Source organism: Cuculus canorus, chromosome 1, assembly GCF_017976375.1.
Source record: "Cuculus canorus isolate bCucCan1 chromosome 1, bCucCan1.pri, whole genome shotgun sequence".
Lineage (NCBI taxonomy): Eukaryota > Metazoa > Chordata > Aves > Cuculiformes > Cuculidae > Cuculus > Cuculus canorus.
Window position 1 is genome coordinate 87,625,430 of NC_071401.1, and position 19,495 is coordinate 87,644,924.

General features: G+C 38.9%; 1 long non-coding RNA gene across 2 annotated transcripts in view; it reads left to right on the forward strand.

Moving 5' to 3' along the window:
* The first annotated feature begins 2,833 nt into the window (after positions 1-2,833).
* The window catches only part of LOC128850981 (uncharacterized), an 88,747-nt gene continuing 72,085 nt past the window's right edge, over positions 2,834-19,495 (forward strand). Inside the window, exons 1-3 of one of the 2 annotated variants that reach the window (XR_008448252.1) lie at positions 2,835-2,942; positions 3,779-3,924; positions 4,500-4,561. This is a non-coding gene — a long non-coding RNA (uncharacterized LOC128850981). Of the gene's footprint in view, positions 2,943-3,778; positions 3,925-4,499; positions 4,562-19,495 lie in introns of both variants that reach the window. The other variant, XR_008448253.1, reaches the window with a different exon arrangement.

The window sequence follows — 19,495 nt, forward strand, 5'->3', positions numbered from 1 at the left end:
GCGTGATTTACATTTGCAGCAGTACATAATCAAGGAACATGATGACTAGTTAGCTTTAGAATAGCAATACTGGATTAGAAATGTGTGATTTCTAATAATTTTGTACTGTTTTAAAGACAACAGGACCCTGCATCTTTCTATACATCTATTAAAAGTTCTTTGCTTATAATGATATTTTGCCCTTGTGTCATGTAATTAATATGTTATAAATAACGGTAGAATATGAGGAGGTATATTTGGGATGAGATGCCAAGAACTAAAGCAAAGGAAGTAGACTTCTATCTATGACCTATGTACAAATAGCATGTTAGAACTGAAATTAATATTTCCTGAATAAATTAATGAAATATTTCTAATCTTTAAAATATTGCTCTGATAAATGAATGCAGCTCACTACAGATGTGCACCAAGGAATATGTTCGATTTATCTGCTCTTACGTCTTTACTATCCAGGTTTCACAGACCCCTGTACATGTCATGTACCAGGTCCATACAGTATTTGGACACATGTTAACTCAATCTTTCTTGCCAACATTTCTTGCTTTAGTGCTGGGCTCCATCTTCCCATTCTCCTCTGGGAGCTGCTAACTTGAGCTCTCTTTTGATGTTCCTGTTGCACTGGGTCAATGCAAACCTTGGCTGTTAAGTTTTGCTGTGCCCTTCCTTGAACATTCCCTTCCAGAATGTAGCCATGGCCATTGAGTTATCTTATGGACTCTGGTCCCCACCCTTACAGGATTTCTAAACCCACTGCGAAGTCAGATCCTACTTCTGACCTAAGTAACAATCAAATGTAAATATATCTTAGACATTACTCTTGAAGCAAGAAGAGATGACCATAGTAAAAAAATTGTGACTTCACATAGCAAACCCAGAGGTAGTGGATTACATCTCAAGGAACCATCATTCTGTACATGAGCATTTCAGAACTGGAAGAGATTTTAAAGGTTCTCAGAGTGTTTTTTGGCATGGGGATCGGGAGCTACAAGACTCACTGAGTCAAAATCCTCTAGTGCTGAAAATCCCTAGGCTTTCAAAGAGGTATAACCTTTCTGAAATTAATTAATTCAGAATATTATACTAATAATAAATAAGATTAATTCCTAATAATATAGCAAAAAATCACACTTCTGGAAAGAAAGAATTGAAGGAAGGAACAATGGTGAACAAGAGGATGGTGGGGCCTTGCAAAGGATGTTTTCTTTGTCCCCTGTATCTGCCCAAGAACCAGATCTTGAACATGTGCCCCCATGAAGCCACATTCTCTGTTGCCACAAGCGGTGAGAGACAAGTCACTGGAAAAAATGTAGAATTGATAAAATGACAACCAGGTCTAACACTATTCTCTGGGAATCCTGCAAGTTATTGTATGGATTGCAGGGACTAATCTGAGGACGGGACCTGGGATTGGCGGGGGGGGTTGGTCTGATCCCAAGAAGAAGGAACTGTAACACAAACCTACAAGTAGCAGAAGTTAGGTGAAATGTGAAAAATGATAATATAAATGGGGAAAAAATTGTCAAAACCAGTCAAAATAGTTTCCTTAAGCACTAGCTGAAGACTTAAATGTTTAAAATGTAGTGAGATAAGAAATGTACATTGAAACATACGTTGGTTTTCCACATTCTCTCACAGACTCCTTCTTCTGGGAACTTCTGTCGTCCTGATCCTTCCCTCTTCCATTTGAATGCCCTCCAACAAACACTAAGCAGAGCCACCAGCACCTATCACGTTTTGTTTTTTTTCACCTTCTTTTGCAGAAGGGAAAGATCTATTGCAATTTGAGCATCTTCCATCTCAAACTAAGTATTTGTAACATGCTTGGTTTTTTTCCTAGGTTTGAAAATATAAAATAGGAAGGATGTTATTTTTTTCTCATTTTACATAAACACATGCATATTTGTTGGGACAAAAGTGAACAAAAGGGCAAATAAATGAGAAAATAGAATGATAAGAAGGGAAAATTGTTATATTACACTGACATATGCTTTCTGCAGCCATACAATTAGCAGTTGCCATAATTACTTTGGCAGAAAAGCTGTTGAGATCAGAAGTAGGGTTTACAGGATGATGTCCCAAATGCACAACTAGTTTTGGATTTGCAAAACTGGGATTTTCTTACTTTGGGACTTTCACATTTTCTTTCCAGTGAGATTTTCTTCGGATATAACATTCAGAGAAGCCCATTTTAGCTGTGCTTATAGAATCTCTTTTGCATTTGAAAAATGTGCTAATGTGTCTTGGATGTATTATTCATGTCACTCCTGCTGTAATTTACATGCCTCAGGAAAAAGTATTCACATTCTGGGTTTTCATTTGTTGCGCAGACAATACTGATAATGCTCATTAGAGCTGCGTGACTGTCTTAAAGTATGGTTGTTGGTCACCATGGAAATTTAGAGTAACTAAATAATCTTGGCACACAATTCACATTCCTTTGTACATTAGTATAATATTCCTTATACTTAGCAGCAATATTTCCTGAGCACTTTGGCAAATGGTGTGATAATGGTATTCACTTATTCAGTAAGACCAAAAGGATATACTTTTAAGAGCAGGCACTGAAGCAGGTACTGTAGGACTCTATACATATTTTCCTAATGAATCAAAGTTTCATAGGTTGCAAGTGAAAAAATGGCATAGATCTTCCTCCTCCCTCTCTTTTAATTAGGGGAGAGTGCAACAATGCCCTTGGGGCTCAAACAACTATACAGGAAGATACTGGGATTTACGAGAAGAGTTTACTATAAAATATTCCTGAGCAGGAAAGTTACTGTGTCATCAGAGATCTAGTTGCTGTTTCTCTGTTACCAGTGCTGGGGTAATTCTAAAATGCTTAAATAGACAAGGTCTTGCATAGCCTTTATCTCTGCAGGCTTAGCTCAAGATACAGAGAACGGGGCCCTTGTGTTCCTCTGTTGCATCCCACAAGATACTTTCAGGTAAGCCCATTTTCCTGCAAGTCTGCAGTAACTTTCCAACTCTCTCAAGCAGTGGATTCACTGCTTCTGCCCACATCTTAGGACGCTGCTTCTTCTTACCCACTGCCACCTGCCTTACCTCTCAGAAGCAGTGTTGTGCCTCTTTTTGCCCCTTACATGGCACTGACAGAACCACTAGTTTTCCTTCAAGGCATATGTATTAAATAGGATTCTATGACTGCTCCTACTGAATGACAGCAGCTGTGTGGCTTCCACTTTTCTTGTCTGTTCATGCCAGGCTTCTTAATCCTTCCTCTTCCTTATCCCTCTTTCCCCATTTCACTTCCTTGCATCTGTCTTTTATGTGTATCAGCCTGCTTCCATCATATTCTGCAGTCTGGTTTTGAACTATACATTTCATTATATTTTCTCAAGACTATGAAGCAGTGAAATTCTTAACTCGATCCCTTTTTAAATTCAAACTGAAACAAAACATCTGGCCTGTGAGCCACATACCTACCACTCAACCTAGCACTGATTCTTGCTAAACACTTATTTGTTGTATTTATTACTCTGTAGTACCTCAGAAGCAATCTGGTCACTGTCAATCAAATGCACTTTAAATGCAGATTTTGCTGTTTTGGTTCAGAAACCAGTCAGTATCTTTAATAACGTTCAAGGCTTATCTCTGTTGCCTGTATCCCCAGCTGTATTTGATCACAGGTCAATGAGATCTGAGCACTCTTTGTCCTGATACTATTCTGGGTTCAATAGATTCTCTTTTGCCAGGAGCTGTAAGTGTAAATCCAGATGTTCCGTCCTTAAAAGCTAATGCTTTTTCGCATTAATTGTTTCAGGCAGTAATGCTTAAAAAAGTCAAGAATAACATGTTCTGCTGCGAAGACTTTTTTAAACAACAACTCATCTAAGTCAGAAGCACTTCACCTAAACCACCTGATTCCTGCTCACTTGAACGATTTTTCTTAGACATGCAGTTTTTAAGGTATCATTTATGTCATTTAAGGGTTTTCAAAGATCAGGCGTGGAGTGCTGTGACTTAATAGAAGTTGATGATTTAGACAATGGATACAGACTGTTCTTGTATCTTCCTACTGTTGCACAGCTTTGTGGAGAAGAAGCCCTTAGTCAAAAACCAGTTAGCCAATTCCAGATTCTTCATCAGTTTGGTAGATAAGCAAGCCACTAAGCAAAATAAGCTGCAAATGTTATTCTATGTGTAACAACAAATATCCATATTATGGCCTTATTTTTAGTACTTGCTAGACTTGTAGTTTGACAGAATATGTAGCAGTGTCGTCTGTTAGTCTGGAATAAAGAATGATAGATAATCAATCCTTTTAAGTTCCCACTCCATTTAGTGGAAAAACTATGATAGATTAAATGGTAGAAAATACAGGCCTTGCATGTTAGTTTCATCCACTGTATAGCAGGAAAGCTAAGTGTAATAGGGCACTAATGACTGGAATTTCTAGTGTGCTTTGCTGAGTTTGTAAATCAGTGAGAAAGGCTGGCATATTTTAAGTGTACTGTATTACAAAAGGGTTTTTTATTTCACAGCTGTGTTTCAGAAACAGTCTAAATCAGAAACCATAATGATACAACTACTACATCTGTAAGAGGTAAGAAAGAGCTTCATAAATAACCCATGTTTTGGTGGAATCATCTATATGGAATCCTCTGATTAGTCATGCTGCTGAGCTGCCTCCTTCTCCAGTACAGGGCTGAACAGTCCACTAATGAACTATTTAATGCCTAAAAGGCTTTAATAGAACCTTTTAATGAACCCATCCAGACTATGTTTTTCCAGTTATCTTGGCATATGGGTTGAGTTTAAATGAATTTCACTATATGATACTATAAGGGAAATGTGTTGTAGCATATCCTGTAGGACTAACAATCTCAGTAGATCAGCCTTCCCTAAACACACTGCTGTCAAAGATAAGATTAACAGTGAAGCAAAGCTTTCACGTTAAAGAGAAGAATACAGACTTTCATATTACAGAAAATGATCTAGGAAATTCTATTGCAATGAACAAATATTCCTCCCATTGATATAATCAAGTTCCTCCTTCTTGCAATCACCTGTGTAGCCAAAAAAGAGAGTTGGTCTAGGTGTCTTCTCCAGAGTAATATTCATACAAACAGCAGTCCACCTCTCTGTGGAGCTGTGATATTTGTAGTAATTATAGTAAACACTCAGTACACTGAATCATACAAATGCTTTATTGTATTTTAACTTAATTTTACAGGTAATTCTTGTATCACAGAAGTCTAGTGTTTTCTCTAACCAGTATCAACTCCTTATCATGAAACTGGTGAGCCAATGGAGAACCATAGGGTCAGTTGTTTCTGGTGTTTCCCTACCACATGTTCCTACTGCCCATTCAAGGTTATGAGTGGAATTTTTTGCTATGCCCCTGAGCTGTTTTTCAATCAACTTCAAAATGAGAGTTTAGAAAGCCCTGCATATGCAGTAAAGATATGGTGAATACCCTACAAGTGGTTTTTAGTGACACTGTCATGGCTAATATGGGAAAAGAAACTGAAAGGAAAATAAATCATATAATGTGAATGTGAATTTATTTATTTCTCAAATTATCTAAAAGTTCTGCCACATAGAGGTGTAGGAAAGAGCACACAGTCCTGAGATTTGAGGTTAAATTATAGCAGCTATGGAAAGGCTGTCGTAAATTTCTTGAATCTTAAATCCACTGGCAACTTCTATACTATCTTTCTGATCCGCTGTAGGTAGTAGTTCCTATTTTGTATGGAAGCTGGCACAGACCTGCATGCCATATGTCTATCATTGTACTTATTTGTGCAGCTAAATCCTGATACTAAAGGAGGAAAATTAAGTCAACTTAACTCACTAAATGAGTCTGGATAACAGGTTGCTTTTATTTGTTTTTTATTTATTTTTATTTCATGTAGCACTGGTGAAAGATATGTTGGCATTGCATATGAGGAGAGGCAAACACAACAGAGGACCAAACCGTACTGGAGGAATGAGTCCTCATAGTATCATCCATACAACCTAGTGGAGCATCCTAACAGCAATATAAGCGCTGAAACATTTCCAGGTTATGTCAGGGATCTCAGGAGCAGAAGGCCCTGAAAAGGCTGTCACTAGATACTGATGTGCTTTTTAGCAGCAACAAATTAATCTCAGAGGACAGTCACTTACCTGCATTGTTAGCACTTACTGTTAATGGTCCTACCATCCTACTTTAAACATGCCAGGTTAGAGCAGAGCCGTGAGCAGACATGCTACATCAGCAGGATAAGCATGGGTACTGTGTATGAATCTAATATAATACATTTTCAAAGTAAAAGCATTTACATAACAGGGACTTTGATTTCTGTGGGTTCTTCAGTTTTCTGATGGTAGGAAAAATTTCTCTCTGCAGGTGATGAAAAGAGCAGTAGTGGTGGAAATACTTTTTTTCTGATCAACTCTATCAACATTTGTGTTTTTCTTGTTTCCTTGGCAGAAAGTTATCAAATTATTATTTCAGGGGTTCCTGAATAAACTTTGTATCCCACAGAAAGAATTCCTGTTCCCCCAAGCATTAGATCAGAATGAAAAATACACCGTGATGAATGTTTCTGCAACAGAGTAATAATGACTTGCAATGTACTGCACTAATGCTTTAGGCGCCTTATCTCTTTGATTCCTCTGAAATCAGTTACTGAACTAACCCCTATTAATTTATATTGTATCCATGTGGATGTCATCTGCAATCTCGTGAGACTTCTATTGTAAGTCAGCAGTAATTTAACTAATCATTAGAAAGAATATCTTAGCCTAGTGAAATAATCTCTTATTCATCATAATAATACTAATCGTAGTGGATTCATGTGATGTTATTGCCACTGTCACATGCATTGCTACAAAAAAATCCATTATAATTTCATTATAATGTAACATTATAAAAAATGACCAGTAGTATGGGGGTGAGATGGCATTGTAAATCTGTACAGACACTGTTATTTTCATACAGTACCTTTATATCCTGAAAAAGCAGTATCAAAGTGCTTGTTTCCAGAAAGTGCCTGCAGAGAAGTGGCTAACAAGCAACACCTATAGGCAAACTATTTATTAAAATAGGAGATCTATTACACTGAGATTAAATTTGAGACAGAATAAGTTTTGCATTTGTTTAATTTTTGCTAAAGCAAAACCAGTGTTGGAATTGCTAAGTGGTTATTCAGAACAGGCTTGTTTCTCAAATCAAATAATTCAGAATTTTTAGGTCCATGTTGCAGCAAGTAACTGTAGCCCTGATAACTGTAGCCCAATGAGGTCTTCTCTGCTCAAAAGGTAAAAAAATTACTTCTGCCCTGGACCCTGAACACTGAGCCTACATTTGGTTTAATCAGCCTGTCTTCTTTTTATGTTTTCATTATTTATAAAGGTCTCCTTCTCTTTGTTCTTAACACCACAATGACTTTGAAGCTTACTTTTGTACTTAAACATATGAAAGTACAGTCTGTTGACAACTGAGCCTTTCTGTTCAGGCCTGGACAGCTGTGGTCTTGTAGATGACAAGGGCTTGAAAACAAAGTCAAATAATTCACAGGGAAACTACAAGGAAGTGTTACTCACTGGTTAAAGGATGCAATTCTAAGCAAAACAATTCAAAACATTGCTTTCCTATATATATGAAAAGATTAGTAAATGGAAAATCACAAACGAGGAAGTGCAAATAAAGTGTGATAAGAATCTGCTTATCATACAGAGCAGAATGCAACTGTCCACTTTGTTTTTAGCATCACGCATGTTCCATTTTCGTGTCAGAGGTCCCTTGATCCTTTGTCATGATGTATTAACTTTCCATTCATTCTCATTGATCTTACTCTTTAGTTAAACTTAAAAATGTCTCTGTTCTCCACTTTCTCCTGTTCCCTAGAAGTATCCCATTTCTAACTTGGCTGTTAACTTTCTTTCTTCTCCTCTTCCTCTCTAGTAGCTCACTTTACTTTCTCCTGTTATTTCCCTTATTTTCTGTCTCACCAGAAATAGCTACATTTTCATTATTTGAGAAGCCAGAGAAAGATCAGGGCTGTGATATTTCTCATTTTCTTCCTCTCGATCACAGAGGAGTTGAAGTTGTTGAGAAATGGAGTTCCTTTAGCTGGAACTCAGACAGGCAGTTGTCATGACTGCTGGGATCCTTCAGGGAAGGATTTCAGTGGTGTGACAGCTCCAGCTACCATGCCAGTACAAGTGAGTAGAGGTCATATTGGGACGAAAAAGACAGAATTTTATTCTTGTTGCTGAAACTCTTAATAGCCAGCCTGGTTATCAGTGCAGGCAGACACCCAGCGGAGACAAACACTGTGAACTACAGGCAATGGACTTCTATGGAATGCTGACTGCTGTCCTACTTTACTTCTTTGCATCAAGCATTATGAGCAAGGAAAAAAATGTCTCAAGGCTGTAACAAAGTGGGAGGAAGGGCAGAGGTGGCTGGCTCCAGTGGCTGGCTGCTGGCCAAGAGCTGTGATGTCGAATGTTGGGCTGAAAATTCTGAGGCTGATTTATGAAAGAGCCCACTAAGGCTGGTATGCCTGTCATGGACACTGTGAACAGCAGAGGAGCAAGTAATTTTTATTAGGTGGATACAAGACGACCTCTGCATTCAGGAAGAGGAAATTCAAAAGATGTGTCCCAAATAGTGACACTGTGAATGACAGAGTCACGGGTTTTAAAGTTCTGACGTAGGCACCTCAAAGAGGTGTAAGTACCCAGCGAAGGGATATAAAAGTCACACCGGAAGAACTATCCAAACATTGTGTGCTGAAGAGAGTCGTGTTATGATTTGGATTACAATAACACTCAGAGACAACAGCCAGAACAGTGCACTGTGTATAGTGCATCCCTGTATAGGGAAATGGTCCTTGCTCTGAAGGGCTGCCATGCTGAACTTCAAAAGTAAAGGCAAGCACCGTAAACCTTGCTGCTTCAGAGGTGTTAACTGACCCTTCCAAGGTCACACCGCTCTGACAGGTGAGAGCAAGGAATATCATCCATCTCTTCCAACACCTTGGTTGGTGCCCTACCTGCTAGACTGTATTTCTCATAACAGTCACACTCCTCCAATTAGTCTTGTCTCCTTGGAAACCTGCATGACAAAGCAGACACAACTACTGCTTTGTTGAAGCCTTCTAAGGTTAGCCCTGACAACAACAAATATTCAAGGCCACCACCAGCCCACCAACTGCTGTCTCACTTTTGTTTTTTTTCCTCCCCTCTTCTTATTTTCTTTTTCAAGCAATATAACTGGTTAGGGAAATTCATGTATTTGGTCTTTTGAAAAGTCAGGGGAAAAAAATGTTGATGCTTTTGCTGTTGCCTTTTCTGGACAAATGATACAGACACACTCAGTAAGGGTATAAGTGCCTTTCCATATGATTTGCCTTCTGTGACACTTCATTTGCACCAAATATCCAACATGAATGTAATTTATAAGCTGGATAAAATTTATGGAGAAAGGGCAATTCACCCCCTCCCTCTCCCCTGTCTCAACCACCATCTAAATATTAAGCTTGCATAGTGCTTCTGTGGATGCTACAGACAAAATACTTGAAGAAAATCACTGCTGACTTAAGGATATGGGCTTGATTGGGCTAAGTTTATTCTGCCAGTCAAGCAGCTTATACAGATCTTAGCAGCATTGAAAACAAGACACTGGCTAAGGAGCAAAGCCAGGCTAAGTCACTTTGAATCCCTTGAAACCCTCAGGGGACAGGACCTAAGAGACAAATTCTTGATACCACAGGCTGACACAGTTTATTTGAAAAATTCTGGTACTGATTAATATGCACAAAATGTCAGAGTGTATTTAGGGTTTTACTTGGCATCTACTGTATCAAAACATTAAAAATTAAAACTAGCAATGTGAAAATAAAATAATTTTCTCCTGTCCCAGGTTTTGTAGGAATAAATTATTTGAATTTCACATGCCATTATACAAAATATTGGGCACTAACATGCACAAAGTAGTTACAAATTGCATTTGATTAGGATGCCAGGGAACAGGATGTTTGCACTGGAATTTTGCAGAAGACAAAAACTATAATGGAAAAAATTATACTGTTCTTTTAGTTTTATTCCTTTTTTCCTAATTCTTTTCAATAGGACCTGTTTCAAATAACTGATTCTGACACATTGTGGATATCATAATCTTACGAATTCTCCTTATGTTCTAGACAAATTTTACCTTGTACAGAAGGAAGTAAAATATACCCTCTGAGAAGTAAGTATTTGAGATTATTTTCAAGAACTACATTCTCATGTTCATGGTCCATGCCTTCATGTAAGTTACCTGAAGCAGAAAGCAGAGGCAGAGTAGAATGAGCAAACTACTGAGTCGATAGGGCTTCTACCAGGGGAATGAGGTTTGGAATAAGCTTCCCAGCAGAGTTTCTACGTGTATATATAAGCCATAACACTAGGAGAAGCAGTATCATCACTGCTGCTGTTGACTACATAGCAGTTTGGGGTTTGGGTTTTTTTTTAGTAACATATTCCACAGATGAGATAGGAAAAGCAAGTTCCTTTTGAAAAGGACCATCTTTCATTTTTAAGTTTCTTCAAACACTACGTCACAGAACCTCTGCATTTTTTTATTTTTTTTTTAACAGCAAGCACTAATAGTCATCTAGGTAGCCCTGTGTATTCCATTTCTAGGTCTATTTCTATGAAATAATTGTTTCCCTATTTCTATTCAAAATATCACAAGGCAAGGGAACACACCAGTTACCTACTTATCTTTTTCCTCTTTTCCCTCTCATTCTCCACTTTGCAGATACACTATCATCCTTGCACAGCACTGCAGACTCAGCAGTGGCTTTCAAACAACCAGTCAAGCATTGAGAAGGTGGAATTCCATCTGGGCAGGCTGTTTCACATTGGCACCTCCTAAAAAATGCAATAACCAAGAAAAGAACAGCTGAAGTAGCTGAAGACATGTTTTATTTTCACTTAAGAAAACACAGACATTCAAAATCAAGTCATTTATCCTCTCTGCCCCCTTATAACACACAGAGTATTTTTGTCCTTGATAGGACACCTCATGCATAAGATATTGATGAAGATGCACACAGAAAGGAGGAGGCTGCCCTCTGGTATTACTATTAGGCTTTGCTAACACGTTCATCTCAACATGACAAATTCTTAGAATAAATACATATGCTCTCTCATATGATTGTCTCCCATTAACGGAATTGACCATGTACCCCAAATCAGCATTTTAGCCTATGTGCACACAGTAACTCTAAAAAATGTCACTGCAATGTTACCCAGACAAATAGGTTATTATTGTACAATCATTCAGGTAACAGTTCCCTGAGACACAGCAGAACTGGTATTAAGCTAGTTTTTATAAAGGAAATGAAAATTAAACAGAAGTATGGAAAAGTACTTCAATATATATATATTTATATGCAAGCAGACAAGAGACCCCCAAGACATGAGCAAAACTCCTTATTTTCTAGTCCAATGCACGTTTATTTTAAGCAAAAAAACCCAAAAGATTTAAAGAGAATGAATGGCAGAAGGAGAAAATGGGAGAGTAATGAAAAGCAATGCCTGAAGCAGACAGATAAGAAAAGAAACAGAGGAATGACAAGGCAAGAAAACAAAGAATAGAGAAAGAGGATGAGGGAAGGAAGGTGAGCAAAGAGGAGAAGCTGTCTCATGACAGCTTTGCTCTGATGGCATCACCTGGCTTAATTTCCTCTTAGGAAGACTAGCTTGAAAGAACAGTCAAAACCTCCCTTGGAGCCATACCATGAGAAATGAGATGAAATAGAGATGTTCTGTCTCTTTAATTTCATCCCCTCTCCCAGTTTCCATTAACAACTCTGCACAAGACTGATTAGTGTGTATTGACAAGTGTCCCTATGGGATAGGGAAGCATCACCCTCCAGTCTCCAAAATAACACACAATAAGAACAAACAACTTGTTATAAGGTCATATAGGACAACTGCAATAAAGCTGGAAACTGGCCCAGTACCCTGAGATTCAGTCTAATTCTTTTAACAAAAAGATTAATCTTTGGGGGAATGTATCAGCTTAGCGATGTTGGCCACAACTGTTCTAAGAATCATAACATTACTTAATGCAGTGCATTGGAAAGACATATTTCCAGAAGGTTGTTTTCTTAATATCTGCACATCTCTAAATCAAACAACATTTTCCTGAAAATCTGTAGCATCTAGAAATAGCATTTTCCAAGCTTACCATGCTCCTTCACAGGTGGTAAAGGCAATGAGGGAGATATGCATCCAGCAAGCAGTGTAACAACCTTGTCCAACACGAAACACTGGCTAGAAGCAAGATTCTGGCCAGTCTGCAGTGTGAGAAGGACAGCAATGAGTACGTGTCATAGGCTGTGTCCAGGGCTAAGACTGGCTTCCAGTAACAGTCCCATAATTACCCTTCCAGTAGAGTTCTCTTATTCTTAGATATAAATTTATTTAGCTTAATAGACCTATATAGACCTATGAAAAGGAGCCTACATCCTTGATTCTGAGCTCTTCCTCTCTCTTGTAAGGCTGAATCAGAGCAATTGCTGATGGTATGGTCTCTCTGGAACCCTCTCCAAGGTCTGGATCTAATCAAACATCAAAGGTTTGGAAAACCACCAAGGCTTTTCCAAATTCTTCAAAGCAGGAGCTTCTCCCTCCCTATTTATGCCATTATAAAAACATCTTTTATTTCCCCAAAATGATCTTTCCTCTTCAAAAAAAAATGCCCCCTCCTCTGTTGTGTTGTCCTCTTGGGGAAAACATAGGCAAATTCTTGCTTTTCTGTGTAATCAAGTTTCATCCACAGGCAGGCCGATAAGCACTGGATTTCTCAATGGTCTGTTCTCATGGTATCCTTTAAAGGTGGTCCTACTACTGTACATTCTACTTAGCCCCTTTCTTGGGCAAAGCGTCTACTCCACAGTGGTCCATGTGAAGTGTCAGACCTTCACAGGGACTGACATCAAAAGAGGTGTAGTTGGGAATTCTGAAATATCATCTACACTTGCTGTAAAGCTACTGCATTTAAGTTGGTCCATCTTACTCTGAATGAATTCTCTTGGATAAAGGACAGTTTCATTCTGCAGAGGAAGAGTTAACTGAAAATAGAAAAGATAGTTTTGGAGCATATTTCTCTAAACTAGGTTTTCCTTCAGAATGACATCGTAACTAGGAGCTGTTCAAATTGTTCACCAGGGGGGTTAATGACAGAAGGAAAGAACCATGACACTGCTGCATTTAGATTAAGGAAGTGATACATATTATGAGATACATTGTAGCGAGGGTGGACTTCATTACCACAATGTAGAAGACAAGTCATCTGAATGTAGGCATCTCAACATCTGTTTCTGGAAAGGGGATATTACAGCCTCATTTTTCATGCAATAGGCTTCCCAAATTTTGATTAATCCCTACTCTTAATGTTACCAAATTTTAATCCTAAATCTTATCACAAATCATTCTAATGCATTTCAATTTTAAACTACTTGACGGCAGAATACATGCAGGCGCACCAATTATGCAGTTATAACTTATGAGAGCAACTTTCAGAGTTCACAATGGGCAGAATGATTTTTTGTTTTGTTTCATGTTTAGAAAGAAGTAGTTCAGGGAAATCGGCCTCCGGCAAAATAAATGTTGCAGGGAAACTAAATTCAAACTGTAGTCTGCCAGCCAGGGATTCTCATTGGCACTCTTAGGTCTCCATAAACCTTTCCCTCTAATTCACAATGGAATCTGATGACATGGAGTTAAAGACAAGTTAGTATTACAACCAGATAACAGTTTGTTAGCAGATCTCTGCCTCTATCCAAAGAATGTCTAGTTATAACTTATCTCATTTGGGAGTAATAAGATCTGTTATTTTAGTCCACAGTTAAGAAAAGCAATGAAAGAAATAGAAAGTAGGCAAGACAACAGATTTATACTGAGATCACTGTAGCAACAAAAGCAGATTTCCAAACACCCAGAGCCAAATGCCAGTTGGTACTTCAGGAGATAGGATTTTGTCCCAGTGAATGTTGGCATTGCATCAAACCACAGAACAGTGCTGCAGTAGACGGAGAAAAATCTTTCTCTCTCTGAGAACAGCAACCTTGCCTCATTCTGCATTTATGAGTTTCTGCTCTTGGCCAAGGGGGAGGAACTCTTGCCACCCTAAAAACTCTTGTCTTCTTAAAACCTAGCGATGGCTTTGCATAAATTCTTGGCTTTCTTTATTTCTCTCAATCAAATATAAAAGAAAAATAAAGTGTTTTAAAACAGGCCAGATTGGTTTCATTTTTTTTTATCCCAACATTAGTCAAAATAAATATCCCTTAGGAAATAGCTTTGGCATGTAACTGAACAGCTTAGCTAATTTTTTTCCTCCTAATATGGATGTAATTATGGACAATACAGTATGTTCTTATTGCAGTTATTGTAATAGAACTGCACTTGCATAGTAAGCTTCTCTGAGGCAGATTTTACTTCGTATAGGAGCTGCAATGGGTGTCTTCTTGTTTAAAATGAATGATCAAATAATTTCTAATACTGTCTTTTGACCCCGCAGCTTTTAAGAATACTGGGAGCAACCTAAACTTTTAGCTGCTGCTATGTTAAAGCTCTGAGAATGCACCCCTGCCCCCCCCAAAAAATCCAACAAACCAGAAACCCAAACAAAACAAAAAAACCAACCACACACACACACAAAAAAAGGAATTTCATGACCTCTTCTCCTTTCTTCCCTTCTTCACCTAATAAGAGCTTTAACTATGGATGTGTGCTCAAAGAGCAGTAACAGAAAATAACATAGATGGATTTTACATGAATCACCCCTCAGTCCAAGCTGGAATTAGACTGATGGAAAACTTTAGCTGTAGGCCTGTTTCTGCCTCTCTCTTTTTAGTACTTGTTGAAATACGGGGCTTAAAATAGTTTTAGTACTTGGATTTATTACATGAGTGATCTATTCTCCATGGATCTTGGTATGCTTCCTCCACTGTGCAATGTCTTCACCTTGTGTAGGTGTCCCCTTGAGTTTCCAAATGCAGAGGTACTAGCTGAAAGTATCAGGAATCTGCATGCATGTTTACAGAACTTGGGCTACAACATTTTTATCTATGAATTCAGTCATTCAATGAATTTTACCCTTTCATTTCATAACACTTCAGTAGAAAACCTAAAAGGACATTAGGAAAACTGTTTGAGGAAGAGTTTTGGAGCCAATTCTTATCAGATGAACAAGGTGCTAAGCTACCCTCTTATCCACATAACATACTACTTGCACCAAAAAAGATCCCTAGTTGACAGAGCCAACATGGCAGATGAGAAGTTGAGCTTGGAAGGCCTGCCCAGTTCTCTGTTCCACTGGGAATCCCGCTAAGGAGCCAACCCCAGTGGGAGATGAACAGTGTGTGATGTTATCTGGCTCACTGCTTTTCGCTTTTCTTTTATATCTTCTAGCAAGGCAGCACAGTCTCTGCTGAAACTTATCACAAACAGTGAATTACTGGGCTCAGAAAAAAATTGTTTGATTCCCAATGTTCTGGCTACTTGTCAGTGAACGAGACTTAGGAGGAATGAGGTTGGACCAGCTGTGGCTACATGATGTCATGATTTGGCAATAGGCCCCAGCTGACTGATAATAAACCACGAAAACAGCTGGAGCTTTTCTGTCTCCTCCGTGGTATGATTCCACTTTACACTTTGGTCTGAGTCCAGTGGCCAGTGGGCTCCTACTAGAGATGTCTTCACCAGTAGCAGGAATAAAGAGGTCTCAACACAAAGGGACGAGTCCTCCCATACCCATCATTGGGTGTGAAGGAGTATTTTTTTGCAATAAGCATGCTTATATAAAAGTCATGACTCTCAAACCTGATGGCAGTTCTTCTGCTATATTTGCAAATGAGCGCAGAAAACGAAGCTTTGTTTCCCCTTTTCCATTTCTATCTTCACAGAAGAAATGGACAATCAGGATGCAGGGGGTGGTCCTGTTCAAGGCCTTGATGTTCTAGGCATACTATTTACTCTTTGACAGAAATTAATGCAGTATCATTTTGAAAGTAGTTTTATTGCCCTCCCGGGTACAACAGACTGTTCTGAGACTCCAGTCTGGTGACTAAAAAGTCTTTTAACAGCTTTAGTTTGCAGATGCTAAAGATAAAGATGCTTGTAAGGACAATACAAAATAATTAATTTGTTTTACATGGTATATGCAAAAACGCAAGGTTCATTACATTTGCCCTGGTTCTCCTAAGCTTTTTCCCTCTAGTATTTCAAGAATTCTTACTTTTCATTGCTTTAAGGAGATGATGGCTTGAGGCTCCTGTTTGAGACTGATGAACACTATGTGAACCTTTAACAAAAGGACAAACCCTACCCTGTAGTCCAAGCCAGGACCTAGTAAATCACCACTGCCAGTGAAAGAAGCCAGGACTGTTAGGTCTGAGGGCTACTGACCAAACCCAGGCTTCAGGTTCAGCTGACTGAAATTACATGAAAAACTGCTTGCTATGACATGAGAAATCACTGGATGTGATGGATAATGACAGAAGCTGACAGGACTAACTGATAGCGCCATGAGGAACGGCTGAGTTTCATTGGTGGTTCAGAGGGAGTGATGTGAGAGATGACCAGACCTCCCTAACAGCGAGTTTCAGGACTGTGGGCAAGACCAATGGTGCCTTGGTAACCGCATCGGCAATAGGTAATAAAGCTAAGATTACCTATGTCAGAAATGCATTCAGGAATACTGACTGCACTATGGATGCACAAAACCAGGAACCAATAATGAAATGAAACTAGGGTGAGTTGTTTATCTAGAACAGGACTGGAGAGGAGAAAAAGAGGGGCAAGGATGGTGAGAGAAAGTGTCAAGAGATGGAAAATATGATATTTAAAAGATACTGATAAGGTGTTATTGTGGTTGTCCAAGAGTACCTGCTAGGCAGCTTTGCATTTCATCATTGCAAGTACAGCAGGACAACAAACCTGTTTTTCTGACCACACTGCAGGTGTTAAGCCTAATTCCATGGCCTGAGGGAGCATGGGCAGTAGAAGGTGCCTTCCCTTGCTGGCAAGAGTACAGCCAGATGGATGACTTGAACATCATAGTATCACTTAGCCCATCCCCATTTCAGACCTGAAAGTATCATAGCACTGTCATCAAGGGGATAAGGTAAAAAAAAAAAAAGTTAGGTATTCGAGATAGGCAGTCTGTCAGGACAGGCAGTCCCCAGTCTCTTCAGGAAATGGGAGCTGAACACAGTGGGTAGGTGAGAGAACTGAAGGCTAAACTGCTGGGTTATTAAATGAGAGAGTGGTGCCATCACAGCCTTGCCCCTCTTACATGAGAAAGCAAAGGCTGTAGCTGCACTTTCTGTGGACCAGATTTTGTTGTAGTTTCAGGCAAGCTCTTAGGAAGAAACCTGAATTTAGATTCCTCTATGTTTTTATGGGTTTTCTGGTTGCACCTGGACTAAGGGTGAGTCTACATTACAGTACAGTTTGGATCAGGACTCCACTTTTGAATGGAATTTCCATATTGTCTCCACTTACTGAGCTTCGGTTCACCTCAAGAAGAGGCCTAAGAAACACAAAGTGGATTCTCTTCAGTTAACACCAAACTGGAAGAAATTAATTGACAAGGAGCTGGGAATGTTTCATAGTTTCATTTTACTGGTATTTAAACCCTTTGTCTAAAAGTGCTGCGTAAGCTACACAAGTATTTTCAGGTCCCTTTTTCAGTTTAAGTTATTTTTCTTGGATGAACTTGCTAACTGGGTAAGAGATGCTCATTTTCGAAGTTAATGACTTCCTCTGTGCACCTCCTTCTCTCCTTCTCATCCCACTGCAATGGTTCAAAGAACAATGGTGTGAACCTGTGAAGTTTCAAAGTACTTGAGATAATAATACTCAACAGACTTTAGAGCACACTTGCAAGGAGGTTATAGAGAATGTAGGCAAGCTTAAATGTAAAAGAGCAGAATTCTTTTATTTTCTTATGAAAATAAATTGAATCAACACAGAAAGTGAGGTTTGTACAATGACAATCCTCTAAAAATTTTATATATGATCACTGACAGCAGAATTTCTTACAGTTTTGTCATATCGTTTTCTCCCTATCACACAAAATAAATAAATGAGCCTCTCTAATGGAAAACTTTTTCAAACATGATGTCAAGGGAATTTTTCTTCAGAAATATGCCACTATTCTGATGTGTTTGTTACTCTAAAACTATGAACAGAGAAAACTTGCTGATTTTACTTTTCTTCAGCTCCTGTTTCAGATTTCACAGAGGAAATACAGCTCTCTATTCTGTAGATCTGGCTTTCTCTGAGCCCCCTGTTGAAATGAATGCGTAATAATATATTTTATTTTATAAGTTTTCTATCCATTTTACTGGGTTAGACTGAGCCTCCCTGGAATAAATTAGAGCTTTTGCTGGGAAATCAGACTGATAGACTGCAGGGAGTTCCTCACACAAAATTACAGAATGACATAAGCTTGCTCTGCGCATCCTTTGAGATGAACAGTAATTGTATGGGGTAGTACAGCGTGAAGTTCAAGTTAACATAAATCAGCAAGGTGCTGTGCAGCTCTTCTATTCAAAACAGAGAGGAGGACAGAGCATGGTATGTCAGCTTGCAAATGCTCATGTAAATATACCCTACATAGCATCAGGCATGCTTTGGCATTAGTCACAGCTGTGAAAATCTTTCCAAAAAGGGAAAAAAATATAGATTACTCAAAGCAACAGTGATTTTGCAAATGTAGGAAGTGACAAAAATGAAGCCATTTTTTTGCCTTTTGCGTGAAAGTGATGTTGAGATGCCAATCTACTTTGCATAAAAGCAGAAGATGGTTATTTCATTAAAGAAGCTGAAAAATGCCATGGGCAATCACCTCTCTTAATATGTACATTTCCAAGGCTCTGAGGCCGGCACCTAGCCAGGTGAGGTACAGATCCACTGCATACGAGGACAGAACAGGTAAACCATTGTCTTTGCAAGCTCACAGTTTTAGATCCTGAATTTTTTAGTACTTGCCACGGGCCTGATGCTAGGCTGTTCACTGGAGATACTGCACATCACAGCACAAGGAAAATAGGTTTTGACACATCTGCGTCTTCCCCAAAAACCTTCTTTTTCCATCTTTTAGTGTCGTGAGAGAATGTTAGCCACTTACCGGATTCTCAGGTACTGAAATTCCCAAACACAAAACTACTGCACACTCAAAGGTAACACCACAATGGTGAATACAGTGGGATCATAAAACTGATCATTGCCACTTTCAGCAAATCCAACATGCTGCCTGGTATGGGGCTTACTGCTTATGCACAGATTGTCTGTGCAGCACTGGCTCAAGAAATCTTGAGCACCAGATTAATTTTACACGCCCTGCAGCGTGCCGGGTCATATCTTTCTCAGTCAGAAATGTAAAGCAGGAATATGGGAGCCCTGCAAAGAGCTTACAAACTATGCATAAGACAAGCTATAGCAGGTTGAGAAGGACATATGGGGGACTACAAGGCAGGTG